The 15,776-nt window shown below is 35.1% G+C and overlaps 1 long non-coding RNA gene across 2 annotated transcripts; it reads left to right on the top strand.

Moving 5' to 3' along the window:
• The first annotated feature begins 1,768 nt into the window (after nt 1–1,768).
• On the top strand, nt 1,769–4,695 carry LOC145640962 (uncharacterized). 2 transcript variants are annotated; one of them, XR_014115041.1, is made up of 5 exons: nt 1,769–2,015; nt 2,092–2,180; nt 3,329–3,469; nt 3,640–3,688; nt 4,342–4,695. It is a non-coding gene; the product is annotated as an uncharacterized LOC145640962 (long non-coding RNA). The 2 variants fall into 2 exon arrangements; XR_014115040.1 differs by having other exon boundaries at nt 4,326–4,695.
• Nucleotides 4,696–15,776: the final 11,081 nt, after the last annotated feature.

The following is a 15,776-nucleotide window of genomic DNA, read 5'->3' as shown; positions in this document are numbered from 1 at the left end:
AACTCGCCGGAAGTTACTCCGAAGGCGCATTTTTGGGGATTCAATCGCATTTTGTATTCTTTTATGGGAGTGAAAAATTTGTGTAAAGCTTTTATATGTCTCATTCTATCTTTGGACTTTACGATCATATCATCCACATACACTTCTATTTCTTTATGCATTATATCATGCAAGAGAGTAGTAGCCGTTCTTTGGTACGTATCTCCATCATTTTTTTAAAACAAATGGCATGATTGTGAGCAATATGTACCCCAAGGGGTGATAAAGCATGTCTTTTCTTCGTCTTATTTTGCTATTAAAATTTGGTTGTAACATGCGTATCCATCCATAAAGGATAACATCGCATGTTCAGCCGTGTTATCTACCAATATATCAATATGTGGTAGAGGAAAATCGTCTTTAGGTCTAGCCTTATTAAGGTCCCTAAAGTCGACACATATGCGAACTCGTCCATCCTTTATAGGGACTAGGACGATGTTTGGTTCCCATTCTTACTAATTACATACGCGAAAGAAACCTACGTCTAATTGCTTTTGTACTTCTTCTTTTATTTTCAAAGTGACATCAGGTTTTGTTCGTCGAAGTTTTTGTTTTACTGGTTTAGAGATAGGGTTCAAGGGAATGGTATGTTTCGCAATTTCCTTATCTATTCCAGGCAAGTCCTTGTATGACCAAGCGAACACGTCTTCAAATTCTTTGAGCGTCGATATGAAGGTCGATCGCTTTTCTGGATTTAAAGATAAGCCAATTTCGATTTCTCTTTTGTTTTCATTAGTTCCAATATTGACTATTTCGGTTTCTTCTATTGTAGGATTCTTTTGTTATCATTCAATCATTAGTTCAACTAATTTATTAATATTAGCATCTTCATTAGATTAATTGTTGTAGCATTAAAAAGACTCAAGAGAAGGCATATACTTGGAAATATAGCTCATATTATTAAATTCAAAAGAGAGTACTTCAAGTGAAGAATCCTTTTTGGGATCTTCGACCTTAGAACTAGAAAATAAAGATTCAGTATTGGCCACAAGGCCTAAATTTTCAGCTTCCCTAGAGTCTATACTAGATTTATCGTCCAATTCTTCAAACGTCTTCCCTTAGTCTATGACGATTTCCAGCTTATCGCCTTTGTGATTGGTCCATTTGAAAGACTTCTTCCATCCATACTCAAAGGTTTCATTAGAAGGGGTGATCAACGAGGCTGGGTCAAAAGCTTCATCTTGAATGGCATTTAAATTAGTCATTGTAGCGACATGACTTTTCTCATGTCCAAATAGCAAGGTGAATGCTTTCCCATCATATCACCTTGGAGTTGGGTGCTTTAATTCAACAATTTTAAGATTGTAATTCAAGAAGTAGTATTCATGAAATATTTCGAATCCAGACTTCTTGATTCCTTCCAGAATTAGTAGTTCTTTAAAATCATAGCAAGGATAATCTTCATTAGATTTATTGTTGTAGAATTAAAAAGACTTAAGAGAAGGAATATACTTGGAAATATAGCTCATATTATTAAATTCAAAAGAGAGTAATTCAAGTGAAGAATCCTTTTTAGGATCTTCGACCTTAGAACTAGAAAATAAAGATTCAGTATTGGCCACAAGGCCTAAATTTTCAGCTTCCCTAGCACTACTACAAAAAGAGCATTTTCTCGACGCTGAACCTTCGACGCTAGGCAAGCAGCGTCAACTATTAATTATAATGTGCGTATTATCTCGACACTTTTCTGGGTCGAAATTAATTTTCGGCGTGATAAAGCGTCGAGAATCATTACACGTATCCCACACGTGACTGCAAAAACCCTTGATTGCAAAATTTAGGGAAAATGAAACCATCGAACACAAACACAATAACAAAAACCTCTACTCACTCTCTCTCTTTCAAGACACTTATGGAACCATTGTTTTCAAACTCAGATCTTTGTTTTTCTCGGAGTAACTTCAATATGAGGAATATCATTTTGTGAATCAGATTCTTCGAATATGAAGTACATCAATTTCAATTTCAGATATGAGGTACATCAATTTCATTTTCAGATCTTTTCCTTCTCGGATTCAATTTCTAATTTAGGTACATCAATTTAATATTCAGATCTTCGTCTATCGTTGAATCAATTTATAGATCATGACCCAAAATTGTAATTTATGTCGTCCATCTGAGTGCGGATCGACAATTTTAAGGTGCATCCTTTCTTCTTGAATCAATTAATAGATCTTGACCCAATTTTGTTTTTTAATGTTTTTTTTCTTTCAATAATCTCACAAATTATGATTATATATGAGTTAGCTTTATGAGTAATTTATATTTTATTGTTTCTATTTGTTTCATTTTGTGCTTCTTGTTTAATTCAATCCTGAAAATCAGCCTTTTTGTTTCATATGTTTGAATAAGCATGATAGCATTGTTTTTCGTATCGCAATTCCACCACAATCGATTTATTTTCGTAGGAGCTGCTGTGAGTGCTGACTTTGTTTGGGTTGTTCTCCTTCTTTAGAGAAGGTTTTTAGGTGATTCTTTTTTTGAATTTGGGTGTTTTTTTGTCTACTTTCTGCCTTTCAAATTTCAGAATTTTTGGAGTTTTTTTGCTATTAAACTGGTCTGTTTTGTTTGGGATGGTCTGTTTTGGTTCGAATAGGATTATTCTTGTTGTTTGAGTGAGATTTTAATAGAGTTGTTCTGTAATTTTCTCTAGGGATTGGGTGTTAGAAAATATTATTGCACTCTTTAGTCCCCTGTGTTTCTTGCTAATACTATTTTCTTGTGTGTTCATTTTTCCCTTGTATATGATTACTATGGCAGCAGAATTGGTAAATAAAAAAAAACTTATGGATGATTTTCCATGAGAAATGTGAGTAACTTGATTAGAGAACAGATTTCAAGTAGGAATACTTGAGGATTGTAGCTCATATTAGTGTTCTTTATTCAAAGCATCCATCATTTTGATGTTGACTCCTAAACAATTCTTGTTTATCGTATTCTCTTAGGTAATTGCCTAACATCTTTAAAACGACTCAAGCATCGTCATGCTCATGTTATGATTTGCTTATCTTTTCTTTTTATTTGTGCAACTCTATTGTCATCAAGTCGAATTTGATACTTCGTTACTCTTGTTGCAAGCTTGTCATCTAAAGACTTGAGAGCGTAATTGTTATCTATTTTATCCTTTTATTTTTCTTCCGTTTAGAAGAATGAAAAACAATATTTTGGGTTTCATATCACATTACTAAATATTACCCTTAGAAGATACTGAATTTGGTGTATATAGTCATTCAATCATGAAATTCTTTTACTTTATAACATAAAGATGTTTGAGTCTTATGGAATGCAGAAAATAAGATGAGATCAGTTGAAAAGGGTCTACAGTACATAGAGCTTAATAGTGATTAGTGAGGCCCCTCTGATAATTGACGATTTCAGACCGCCAAACAACTGACCAACTGCTTGAACAATCATTTTCTAGAACTTACAGGTATGTTCCTTCAGGTTTAGTTAAGTGAATAATGATTTAGTCTTCTTCTTCGAATATGTACTTTAGAACAGAATATCATTGTGTGCATTTGATCTATGTGTTATAACATACTTCTTATGGTGCACCTTGCCACATTTTTAATAATTTATTTCATTCTCCATGTATTCCAGGAGGTTCATTGTGTTTAGGGGTGTGATGTGAACGGTGCTGAGAATGAAGGTACCTAGGTTTTTTCTTTGTTCCTTTATTAAGGTTATGAATGTTTGTTCTTTGATGATCTAACTTGATATATTGTCAGATTATGCATGTTGTTAATTGAAATTGTGTGAAACATAGAACTAATAACTGATTGAATTAGTTTACTTTATTTTCATGTACCAATTTAGAGTAGCAAACAAAGACCGTCTTTGATTTAGCTTTTCTAGTCTTAGTAGTGATGCACGTTGAGCAGCTCGAAGCTAATTAGAATATGAGCCAAGTAATATCCACGTGGATTACATGTTGTCAATTATTAACTTAGTTGTGTTATGTTGACCAAGAGTTTTGGTCAAAATTTTAGTGTTACTATTTAGACTATAAATATTAGTTTGGTGACTATATAAAATGCGTTTTAGATCTTTTGATAAAGATAATTCTTGTTGAATTGATTTGTATAGCCTCTTATGATCACTTTGGTAATGTTGACCTGATTCTAATTAGTGATTTCTTTGTGCAGTTTGTCCCTTGCGTATAGATAGCAAGGTCTATACTACTTTATCTTCTATGAGTTGTGTAATTTAATGATAACATGTATTGACTGGATGTCTTTATTGATTTCCCTAATGCATTTTAAATATGTTTGTTTTGTTTGCCGAAGTACCTTTTTTCCACAGGTTATAGATCATGAATTTCCAAACAATTTTGACAACTTTGGTCACCAATCCCTTGTGGCAAAACAAATCATTGCTGTTATTGATAATGCTGGACGCTGTTGCTGCCTATGCTAAACATTGCTACATGCTACTGCCACCGCCTATGCTTGACGCTGCTGCTACTTCCTCTGCTTAACTTCAGTTACTTCCTATGCTTGCTACTGTTCATGGGGTTTTCTAAGATAAAACAAGGTTCTCAATTAGTTATGAATGAGCACAAGTTAGAATTATAACAGTTGTAATAGAAAACTCGTTACTATGAAATATTGTACAAAAAAAATTTATGTGCAATAATACAATTATTTTTTGGCATAATTTTAAAGCATATATATATATATATAATATATATATATATATATATATATATATATATATATATATATATACATATATATATATATATATATATATATATATATATATATACAGGTTCTTTTTTGGTGATACTAATAGAATAAATTGAATTTTTTTCTGGTGGAAAAAATATTCTCTACACTAGATATTTTTATAATGGGCTTGAAATAGAGAATCTTAATCAGAATAAATGGACAGAAAAAAGCGTCGATAAAATATATGTAACTATGGACAAAAAATAACGTCTCCAATTTAATAATTTGGGACAAGAAAAAGCGTCACTAATTTTTAGAAAGTGCGCCAAATGTTCCAAATTTCGACACGTATAAAGATTTAGACACGAAAAAGCGTCGAAATTGTCGACGCTTTTTGGTGACACGTTTTTTTCTCGACTCACGTTTTTTGACGCTTTTTTAAAGCGTCGAGAAAGAATTTTTGCGACTCTTTAAAGCGTCGAAAATAAGCCTAAAAAGCGTGTAAAAAGTACGGAAATTCTAGTAGTGTAGAGTCTATACTAGATTCATCGTCCGATTCTTCAAACGTCTTCCCTTAGTCTATGACGATTTCCAGCTTATCGCCTTTGTGATTAGTCCATTTGAAAGACTTCTTCCATCCATGCTCAAAGGTTTCATTAGAAGGGGTGATCAACAAGGCTGGGTTAAAAGCTTCATTTTGAATGGCATTTTAATAAGTCATTGTAGCGACATGATTTTTCTCATGTCCAAATAGCAAGGTGAATGCTTGCCCATCATATCACCCTAGAGTTGGGTGCTTTGATTAAACAATTTTAAGATCGTCATTCAAGAAATAGTAATCGTAAAATATTTCGAATCCAGACTTCTTGATTCCTTTCAGAATTAGTGGTTCTTGAAAATCATAGCAAGGATAATCTTCTACCTTCCTAATGAAGTGTCCATTAAGGATTTGTTGGTAAGATGGAGTAAAGTGATTATCCCCTTTTTATTGTTGTCTCTACGTGCTTTGTTTTTAGCATCAAGAGACTCTAGTTCTTCCTTGGTTGATTTGTATCCCAATCAAAAGGAGAGACTTTTCTTTGGGATAGGGAGTAAAAGAGATTTTGTCATTCCTATTCCCACAGGCATCCCATGAAAGTAACTACTCTTAAACAAGATGTTGTATACTATTCGGGTGGAGTATTGATCAAGCTAGAATGATTCTTCAAGGCTCTCTTCCATTTTGATTGTGTAGATTGGCTCGGCAACAAATCCCCACATGTCCTCTTCATCATTATTATGGTTTATTTCCAAAAGTGATTGGTCATTTATAGCTATTTTAAGTGCTGAAGCATGTATAGTCATGAGAAGCCCTTGATAGTTCACCTAATCATTTGATGAAGCGAGGATGGTATTGCACCAAGATCATGTATCCAAGGACGTCCATGTAGAAGGATGAATGCAGGTTTAATGTCCATCACTTGAAATTCAACCATCTTTTGAATTGGGCCTGTGGTGATTGGTAGATTAACAATTCCACACACCGAACTTCTCGAGTTGACGTAAGCCTTAATGCATTGTGTTTTTGAATGAAAATCTTTTTCTAGATTAAGGCTTAGATAGTTTACTATTCATAATGGGCACATTTACCGCCAACCCATTGTCTACTAAAGAAAGAGGGATATTGTATCCCTTGCACCCCACATTTAGGTATAATGCATTGTTGTGGGTGGTTTCTTTTGAAGGCAAATCATCATTAGTGAAAATGATTGATTTTTCAGATTTCTTGCTAGTAATCAAGCTAACGAGATCCTGAGGGGTTGTTTCTGTGCTTACAGACAAATCAGTTAAAGCGTTCATAGGAGAATTCCTATGTTCTTTAGAAGTACTTAAGAGTTCCCAAATGCTAACATTCGCCTTGGATTGGTGAAGTTGTTTAACCAATGGATCTTCCACCTCCAGTGGTGGTGTAATTGTCCTTGGGTTTGATTTTGTATGGTCAAATATCCATTTGGTGGTGCTTGGTAAACTCGCCCAGAACGAGTTAGATGATCTATCTCATTTGGGTTAGTGGTCATGAAGCAACTTTCTTCTAGAGGCTGTAAAGGTGCCTCCATTTCAAGATGTTTTATGAGTTGTGCTTGATTCCATTGTTCATATAAGGAGAGATTCGATAAGTCTTGTGACTTCTCCATGAAATGATCCCAGTCAAGCGCTCCATTTGTCTAATTTTGTAAACAAGATGGAGGTGGGATGGCGGCATACTTAGAGACATATAAGTCTTTAATGTCGTTGCCCCATAGTCCACATACTTCATTAGTTGCTCCTATGAGTATCAGGCCTAGAGGTTCTCCTATATGTGTTATATAGTCTAAAGGATTGAACGTATCACTTCCCATATGGTCCTCATCAATATAAAACACCCCTTATGGGGATGCATTATTGTTAGGTTTAAGCGTGGGAATTCTCCCATCGTCTACTAAATCTTGTATTTTGTGTTTTAAGACGTAGCAACGTTCTGTATCATGCCCAACTCCTCTATGATAAGCACAATAAGCATTAATATCTCATTGAGCAAATCTTTTTTCTGGTGGAGTAGGTGGTGTTGGCCTTGTTGGTGTTAGTAAGCCTTTTTCGCTCAATTTTCTAATAGTTCTTTATAGCATATAGGAAACAGTGTAAATTTTCTTTCTTTTGTCCATCTTCTTTGTGGATCATTACTGTTATTATATTGCGTGGAAGTCGTAAATACATCAATTAAGGATGAAGTATTATCATTCCACTTTTTGTAGTTATTTTTAGGTTGATGTTGATAAGGTTTGTTTGCTTTTTCTTTACCAAGATCATCTTCATCCTAATAGCCATAAAATAGATCTTTTTAAAAGTGACTAAACCAAGGTAACGTAGATGCTCGTTGTACTTTTCAGGACAATTGTCAATGAATATTTTTACTAACTCGAGTCCAGGTGGCCTTTGGGCAAGGTGAGACGCCTTTTCTCGTCATCTATTATAGAAAGCAAGGAAACCTTCATCTTCGCCTTGCTTAACATTTCAAGTTCACGTATAGTTGATTTGAACTTTACGTTACTCTCATATTGGGTGATGAAAGCCGAAACTACATCTTGCCATGTTGTTTTGAATTTCGGATCTAACCCATAGTACCACTCTCTCGCGGTTGGGCCTAGAGATAAAGTGAAAGTCAAAGCATAAAGCTTAGGATCAACTCCCTTTAATGCCATGGTGCCAGTAAAACACATTAAGTTATTGGTCACCTTAAATATTGGCAAGTCTGTAGCTACAAACTTGTCTGGTAAAGCAAGTCCTGAGGGAGGAGCAAACTTTTCTGCGTCGAAATACTTGTTCAGCATGGGGGAATGAAGAACATGCTTTTCCAACGAATTTTCATTGACAGATAATTGTTCCATCTTTTATTACAAGGCTAGAGTCTCGACATTTTTCTTTTCAGCCTTTTCAAGTTTCTTAATTCTTCATTCCTTGGGCTCTTAAGCCTTTTCTTCTCTAAGCGAGCAATCTCTTCTTGGAGTAGTTCGATGGTTGACATTGTTGTTGGACTAGGATTAGTTGTCGAGGGAAGGTGGTTTGAATTGGGTGGATTTTTTAATGGTAAACGTAGAATACGAGCGCCCGGGAGTCTTCATTCCCAAGCTTGAAAACCAGACCTAAAGGAAGTATGAAGGATAAGTAAATCGATACGCTTGTTTTTAAGAAAGAAAAAAAAGAAATGACGCAAGAAATATTCAAACAGATAACATCACCCATAAACAATTCTTCAATGATGATATTGTTTAAACGAGTCAATTCGTTTTTCGAGAAATCAAATTGATTCGTAATAGTGGGCGCGCGCAAATGATTTAGCTGCGCGTGGCTGGCGCGCGCATCAAATCGCTTGCGCTGAAAGGGGTCGCGCAACTCATTAAGTTGCGCGCGCCAACTGCTCGTATGATTTTTTTTAAATTCGAGCGCTCTTATTTTTTGTCATCGTTTTTTTTTAATTTTTTATTTGTTACCCTTCGAATACAACTTAAAGTTACAAAGGGACAACTTCGTAATTGGGAATCTAGAAAACTGAAAAAAATAAAAAGGAAGACTATGTTTAACACGTTGCACATAGTCACATAATCACATAAAGCATGTCATAAGCCAAGATTCATGCAATGCTATTCTAAGGTCCAAAGGCTTGGGTGTTGAAGGCGTCGTTCAAAGTGAGCCTAGGTTAAGCATGTGTGAATATGCTTGACTCTCTTAGGAAGTGGGAATTGAAGTATAAGATTAGGGATAAGGAAAGTAGGGAGCCGCCAAAGAGTTTTTAAGGAACTTGTAAACCGTTCATGGATCATAAAAGGCAACCACAAATAAAGGGACAACGATAGGAAACAACGGTTGACCCGTGAAGGTTACACCTTATTCATAATCCATGAGATTACTAACTCCATATGGTTAGGAATCCTAAAAAGAGGATCGGGGATGATGGTACGAAGTGAGTTATGGAGTCACATTCCCCCGTATTAGCCTACACTTGATTCTTATAGTGAAAAGTGATTCCTGCGATCTCAAAGGCATGGAAACAAAATATTTAATTTGCTCTAAACTATCATTAAGCTAAATAGGTTGAATATTAATGCAACATATAATTCTAAAACATTGTGATCACTTGAATTAATAACAAGATTCAAAAGGAACCTAAATTGGCCGTCCAAATTATCTTATTAGGCGTGATATTTAATTACATATTCCCTTTAAACATGCAATATGGTGATCAATAAATAATAGAATAAACATTAATATTGGAAGCAATTCAAAAATGATAGCGTTAGTCAAATCAAATAATAAATAAATCAAATCATGATACTAACAACAAAAATAAACATAAGAGTAATTAAGTGATTAATTACTCACTCTCCGTATTTCCTTAAATTGTTACTTCATGAATAAACTGTTAGAAACTTCATGAAAATATAAATCAAATTAAAAATTAAATAAAAAAAACTAGAGTTGATTTAGTCCAAACCCTCAATCAATTCTACCTATCACGCCCTGGTTAAAGCATAGAATTTCAAGTATTGTATGGACTCCTTAGAGTGCTTAAGGGAAGTATTTTGAGAAAATATGGTGGCTAGTATTTAGGCTAAAGTGGGATAAGATAATGATTTTGTAATCAATCTTGTTGATGATTGAAAAAGGGGAGATATGTCCGCTATTTATAGAGAAATATAAGGGTCGAAAAAACAAGATAAGAACTGAATTAAATCTAAATAAAACTCGATAGGCTGTCGTTTTTACGGTTTTTGTTTTTATCATATCTTTTGATCCACAAATTGGAATAAGAAAAGTAAGATATCGTTGGAAAGCTCTTTGAGTATACTTTTTAATTCAATTGGAATTAGAGTAAAATATTTTGTATAATAAAAGATATGGCCGAAATAGTGAGACGGTGGCAGTGTTTGATACAGTTTGATATTTTATTCATTTCTTTTCCGTTATAGCTCGGAATTGATATTATAATCTATCATTGGAAAGATAATTTTAAGGGCTATACAACCATATTAGATTTGGATATAAAATATGAGGCACGAAAATAATATCTGTCTATCTATGATAGTCTTTCAGTTCGATTAGAATTATGACTTTCAAAAAGAAAAGTTTTATTCTATTTCAAACTATTTAATCTTATCTTTTAAAAAAAGATAATCAAGATCTTATAGAAATTTATAGAAGCTTTCAATTAATCCCAATTGGTTTAGGAATGGGATTAAATCATTTAGACCCTCCATATGATCATTGGATCGTAGGTAAGGTGGGCTTAGCTTCGGTTTGGACTCAGTTTAATATTTTGGTCATAATGTATTCATTATAACTCGGATTTGGGCTTATAATATATCGTTGAAAAGTGTTTTCAAGCCACATCCAACTATTTACTAATTGGACCCAGATTATGCACCAAAATAAACTGGACTAAACGGTTTTATAAAAAGGACACGAAATGAATGCTTTTAAAGGACATGAAATGAATTATTTTGGGTTTAAAAGCACGAAAAGAGGAAAATAAGTTATAATTTGGAGAAATAGGATAGGAATTGGGTTGGTTTATGAAATGGAAATACGGATTTAAGCACTTCAAAGATTAAATACTAACCCCGACCAATAATGGTGGTGAAAGGTTGTTCATCATCGGGGTTGGTTTTGGGGAGACATTTTTAGGTGTCTACAGAAACCCCCACTTTGACTGAGTTTGTAAAAATGTCAGTTTCGAAAACAATTGTCAAATTAGTCGATAAGGATGAAGAATGATTTAAGATGTTCAGCGATCCTAAGTCACTCAGAATACGCCGAAAAATTTTAGTTCAACTGATAAAAGAGTTAAGGGATAAAATGCTTATCTGACACCAGTGTATCGGTGACAAATGAGTTTTGTAGCTTCGTATGCTTGAAGGAATCCACTGGATGACGTTTTATTGAGATACTATCCATGCCTGAGGAAAGTTGACTGATGAGTTTGGAAACTTTCTATGCTTGAATAAATCTACCGGATGATACTTTCCATGCTTAAGGAAAGTCGACATATGAATTTGGCGGTTTTCTATGCTTGATGAAATCCACCGGATAATACTTTCCATGATTGAGGAAAGTTGACAAATGATTTTGGTAGCTTTCTATGCTAGAAGAAACCCACCTGTTGAGATACTTTCCATGCTTGAGGAAAGTCAACATATGATGTAATTGCTGACTTCTTCGCTTTAAGAGATGACAATGACCGACAATGTTCCATGCTTGAGGAAAAACTTGTCTAATAAGATTGCAAGTCTCTGTGTATCAAGAACCTTTCGCCATGAATCATCTTCGCTTGGGAGATGATCACTACAATGATGATAGTTCGCTTGTTCCCGAACGTGGGTTATAGGTTGTTCGCTAGTCCCCAGACGTAGGTTGCAAATGGTCCGCTTGTCCTCGGACGTAGGCTGCAAATGGTCCGCTTGTCCCCGGACGTGGGCTGAAGTGGGTTCTCTTGTCCCCGAACGTGGACTGTAATGGGTTTTCTTGTCCCCGAACGTGGGTTGGAGATGGTCTGCTTGTCCCCGGATGTGAGCTGTAATTGAGACCTGCAAAAAAGAAATTTCAAAGGGACTCATATAGACTATAATTGACTTGACCAAGCTTGACTTGACATGACATGACATTTGTATAACTTGTGGTTATGTGTGTACATGGTGTGTGTGTGCAAACACAAGCAACACAAAATGCAAAAATATAAATTTTTCGTTATTTTTGTCATGAGACGAGTGGAGAGTACCGACTTTAACCTGAAATTTAAAGACGTGAAAACTGAACTTTTTTTTTTGAACTCCCCTCGATGAGAAAATTTAGAATTTTTTTTTGAACTTCCTGAAAAGAAAAGACATGAAAAAGGGAAGAAGTTTGGATCTTCCTCGTTGAGCAAGATGAAATGAATCGCATGGATTGAGTTGCTTTTCTTGAAGATAATGTATCCATAATGCATGTTCATAGGCTAGGAAGCTAAGTACACTGAAATCATGTGACACGATAGATGAATGAACTTATGTCATGGAGCTAAGAATCATATATGGTGTAAAGAAATGATCTTAAACGTCACTTATGTCTGGAATCTAAGCATATATATATAGATGAAGTGATTATTGAGTATTGCATAATGAATGTTTCTTAGGTCAAGAAGCTAAGAACGATATGCTTTGTATGATTAAAAATTATTTATATATAAATGTTGCTCAGCATATTATTCGATGCGTGAAACAATGAACATTGCTCAGGTCAGGAAGCTAAGCATGTATACAATGTTTCTTCTAACGAATGTTATCCTGAAAGACGATGAAACATGCATAGTTGTAACAAGATTCCATGATAAAGGGTTCTTAAAGGATGATATGGATTATGGATGTGTGAGTGAAGTGTGTGAATGTGTTACTAAGGCTGGCTGCAAAGGTTATGGTGATGGAAATATATGTGAGAAGAGTCAAAGATGATGACTCTTTAGGCTGGGTAGGCTAAATGATGTGGATTCAAGTCCCCAAGTCTAGCTCTAGATGGCTCGGGGTGAGCATGGAATATTCTTTAACTCGATCAAGCATGGATATGAATATAAATGTGAATACAAATGTGGTCGCACCTCAATGTGAGGTTGCCTACGTATCCGTTAGGAATCAGGCCGAACGTAGCTCTAACCAAACTTTGCACAAATGTATGTACATCTTAAAGAGGTCTTTTAAGGGTTGTAATATGGTTAAGTTAATGATTTAAAGAAGAAAAGGGTACAAGGCTCAAGACCCGAGAGAATCCCTAAGATGTGTAAATGTGTATTGGACTTTGCATGTTTTATTTTTCATATTTTTTTTTTGTTTTGAATTTTTTTTTCTCTTTTTTACATTATTTTTCTTTCATTCTTTTGAATCAATGTAGGCAATCTCGGATCATGCGGTCCATCACTCACTTAGCATTCATGTTTCTCAAGCACGGTACTAAGCACTCGATGAGAGACTCAATTTGAGACATGTTCATGTCAGAGACATTGGAACACTTGCCTTTAGTTATTGTTTTTTTTTTTTTTTTTTTTTTTAAAGTTAAACTTGCTTTCGAAATGTTATACAATTTGCACACCTTCCCATCCCAGGGTTAGGTGAATGTGGGTTAAATAAAAAAGGCCTATCGTTAGATAAGGCTCAAAGTGGTTGATGAAGAAATGGATATGTGATTGAGTGATTAATGGGGAATGAAAGGGTTGCAATGGTACCTCAAATCATTAGTATACCTTGTGTTTGGTTTGGCAGTTGATTTTTTTTTAGTGAATAAAAAATGTTATGATCGATATGTAAAGGAAATTTGCTCATTTTATCAATGGAAAAGATGTACGAAACACATGAAACATATAAAAATTCAAAATGGAAAACCTATGCTAGACATGAATGGGGGAATAGAGATGAATGATCAAGAAAAAAAAAAGAAACTATGAAATCTTGCACGAAGGATCTGCTAGTTTAGGAGATTTTTATTCGGCAGTCGTAGGATTTCGCAGGCCCCTAGGTTGTGTCCCGATAGTTGTTCGTGTGTTGGAGTATTTTTAAGATACTACCAACACTTTTCACACTGCTTGGTGGGAGATGATAGTGACCCCCCTGGATTTTAGCATGATCAGCGGCTTACGCTTCACCAAGCGGGTGGTACAATAGATTCCTGACCTCACTTGGGGGGCAGTTGAGGTAGCAGATTTGTTAGGTCGGGTCGATCAGCATATCAGGACTCAGTCGGTGCCTTGATGTGGTCCTAAGAGCGGGTGATCATAGTTGGCTTATGTTCTGGCCCGTGACTTTGACATGGATGAGACATCACCTAAGCAGCGAGTGCGGATCTTTATTTTGATTCTCATTTCCTTGACTCTTTCTTCTGAAAGGAATTCACGTATGCTCGTTTTCTACCTTCCTTCTTTGGTCAAGATTGGCGAGATAGGATCCTGTAGTTGGACCAGCCTTGGATATGCCGATCTACTCTCGTCGCTACGTCACGGTTGTAGGCAGAATGACCAGGCCCCTGTCAATGTCTACGGTTTATGGAGAGTCATAGAGGTGATGATCTTTCTTCTTCTTTTTTTGTTTGAACTTGTTTAACTCATGTGCTTAGAGACTATTTTTCATTGCAGCTGTGGTTCTATGAGAACTTTCCGGGATTGACTCAAATTTATAAAAAATATTTGACTCGACTAAAAAAAAATAAAAAGGGTTTAATAAGAAAAAAAAAATAGTTTTAAAAAAAGTCAATATGAAAAAATTCACATATAAGCACATCGTGAAGCATGATGCAATAAAGTTCGCAGCCTAAAGTCAAGATCTATGTTCCACTATGGTCAAGTTTTTTGGTGTCAAAGGGTACCATGGTTAAGAGATTGGACGCGTTAGCAAGGAAGCCTCCGTGGAGGGTGTATGCAAACGGGCGGCTCCGAGAGTTCATGATGAAATCGAACTTAACTCCATGGTTTGGGGGGATTTAAACACTTGGATGAACCCTTATTGTCATGAACTTGTCTGGGTTGATAGAGCTTAAATCCCCCGGGCTAGCCACATACATTAAACACGTACTATTGTGGAGAAAAAGGTAACCTTAAATTGCATAGGCATATGTGACAATGCCAATTAAATTGCAGAAATACAATTCAAGAATCTTTCAAATCTCATCCACTAATCTTAATTCAATACCGATCACTCAAATCGATAAATAACAAAGAATCCTCCCCAGCGGAGTCACAAAATTGTAGGCGTCGTTCGAAGTGCCCCTACGTTAATCATGTGTGAAGATGCTTTGCACTCTTAGGAAGTGGGAATTGACGTACACAATTAAGGAAAAGGAAAGTAGGGAGCCGCAAACAAGTTTTAAGGTACTTGTAAACCGTTCACGGATCATAAAAGGCAACCACAAATAAGGGGACAACGATATGCAACAATGATTGGCCCGTGAAGGTTACACCTTATTCATAATCCATGATATTACTAACTCCATATGGTTCGGAACAACGAAAAGAGGATCGGGAAAGATTTTAAGAAGTGACTCATGGATTCACATTCACCTGTATTGGCCTCTACTCGATTCTTATAGTTAAAAGTGATTCCTGCGATTCTAAGGAATGAAAACAAAATATTCAAATTGCTCCAAACTATCATTAAGCTAAATTGGTTGAATATTAATGCAACATAAAATTCTAAAATATTGTGATCACTTGAATTAATAAACAAGATTAAAAAAGAACCTAAACTGGTCGCCAAATTATCTTATAAGGCGTGATTTTAAATTACATATTCCCTTTAAACATGCAACATGGTGATCAATAAATGATAGAATAAACATTAATATTGAAACCAATTCAAAAATAATAGTGTTAGTCAAATCAAATAATAAATCAATCAAATCAAGATACTAGCAACAAAAATAAAAATACGAGTAATTAAGTGATTAATTACTCACTTTCTGCGTTTCCTTGAATTGCTACATCATGAATAAACTATAAGTAACTTCATGAAAATATAAGTCAAGTTGAAATTAAATTAAAAA

The sequence above is a fragment of the Chenopodium album genome, chromosome 7 (genome assembly GCF_948465745.1).
Source record: "Chenopodium album chromosome 7, dcCheAlbu1.1, whole genome shotgun sequence".
Classification (NCBI taxonomy): Eukaryota; Viridiplantae; Streptophyta; class Magnoliopsida; order Caryophyllales; family Amaranthaceae; genus Chenopodium; species Chenopodium album.
Note: the sequence above shows the minus strand (reverse complement) of the source record. Positions and strands in the feature narration are given on the sequence as shown.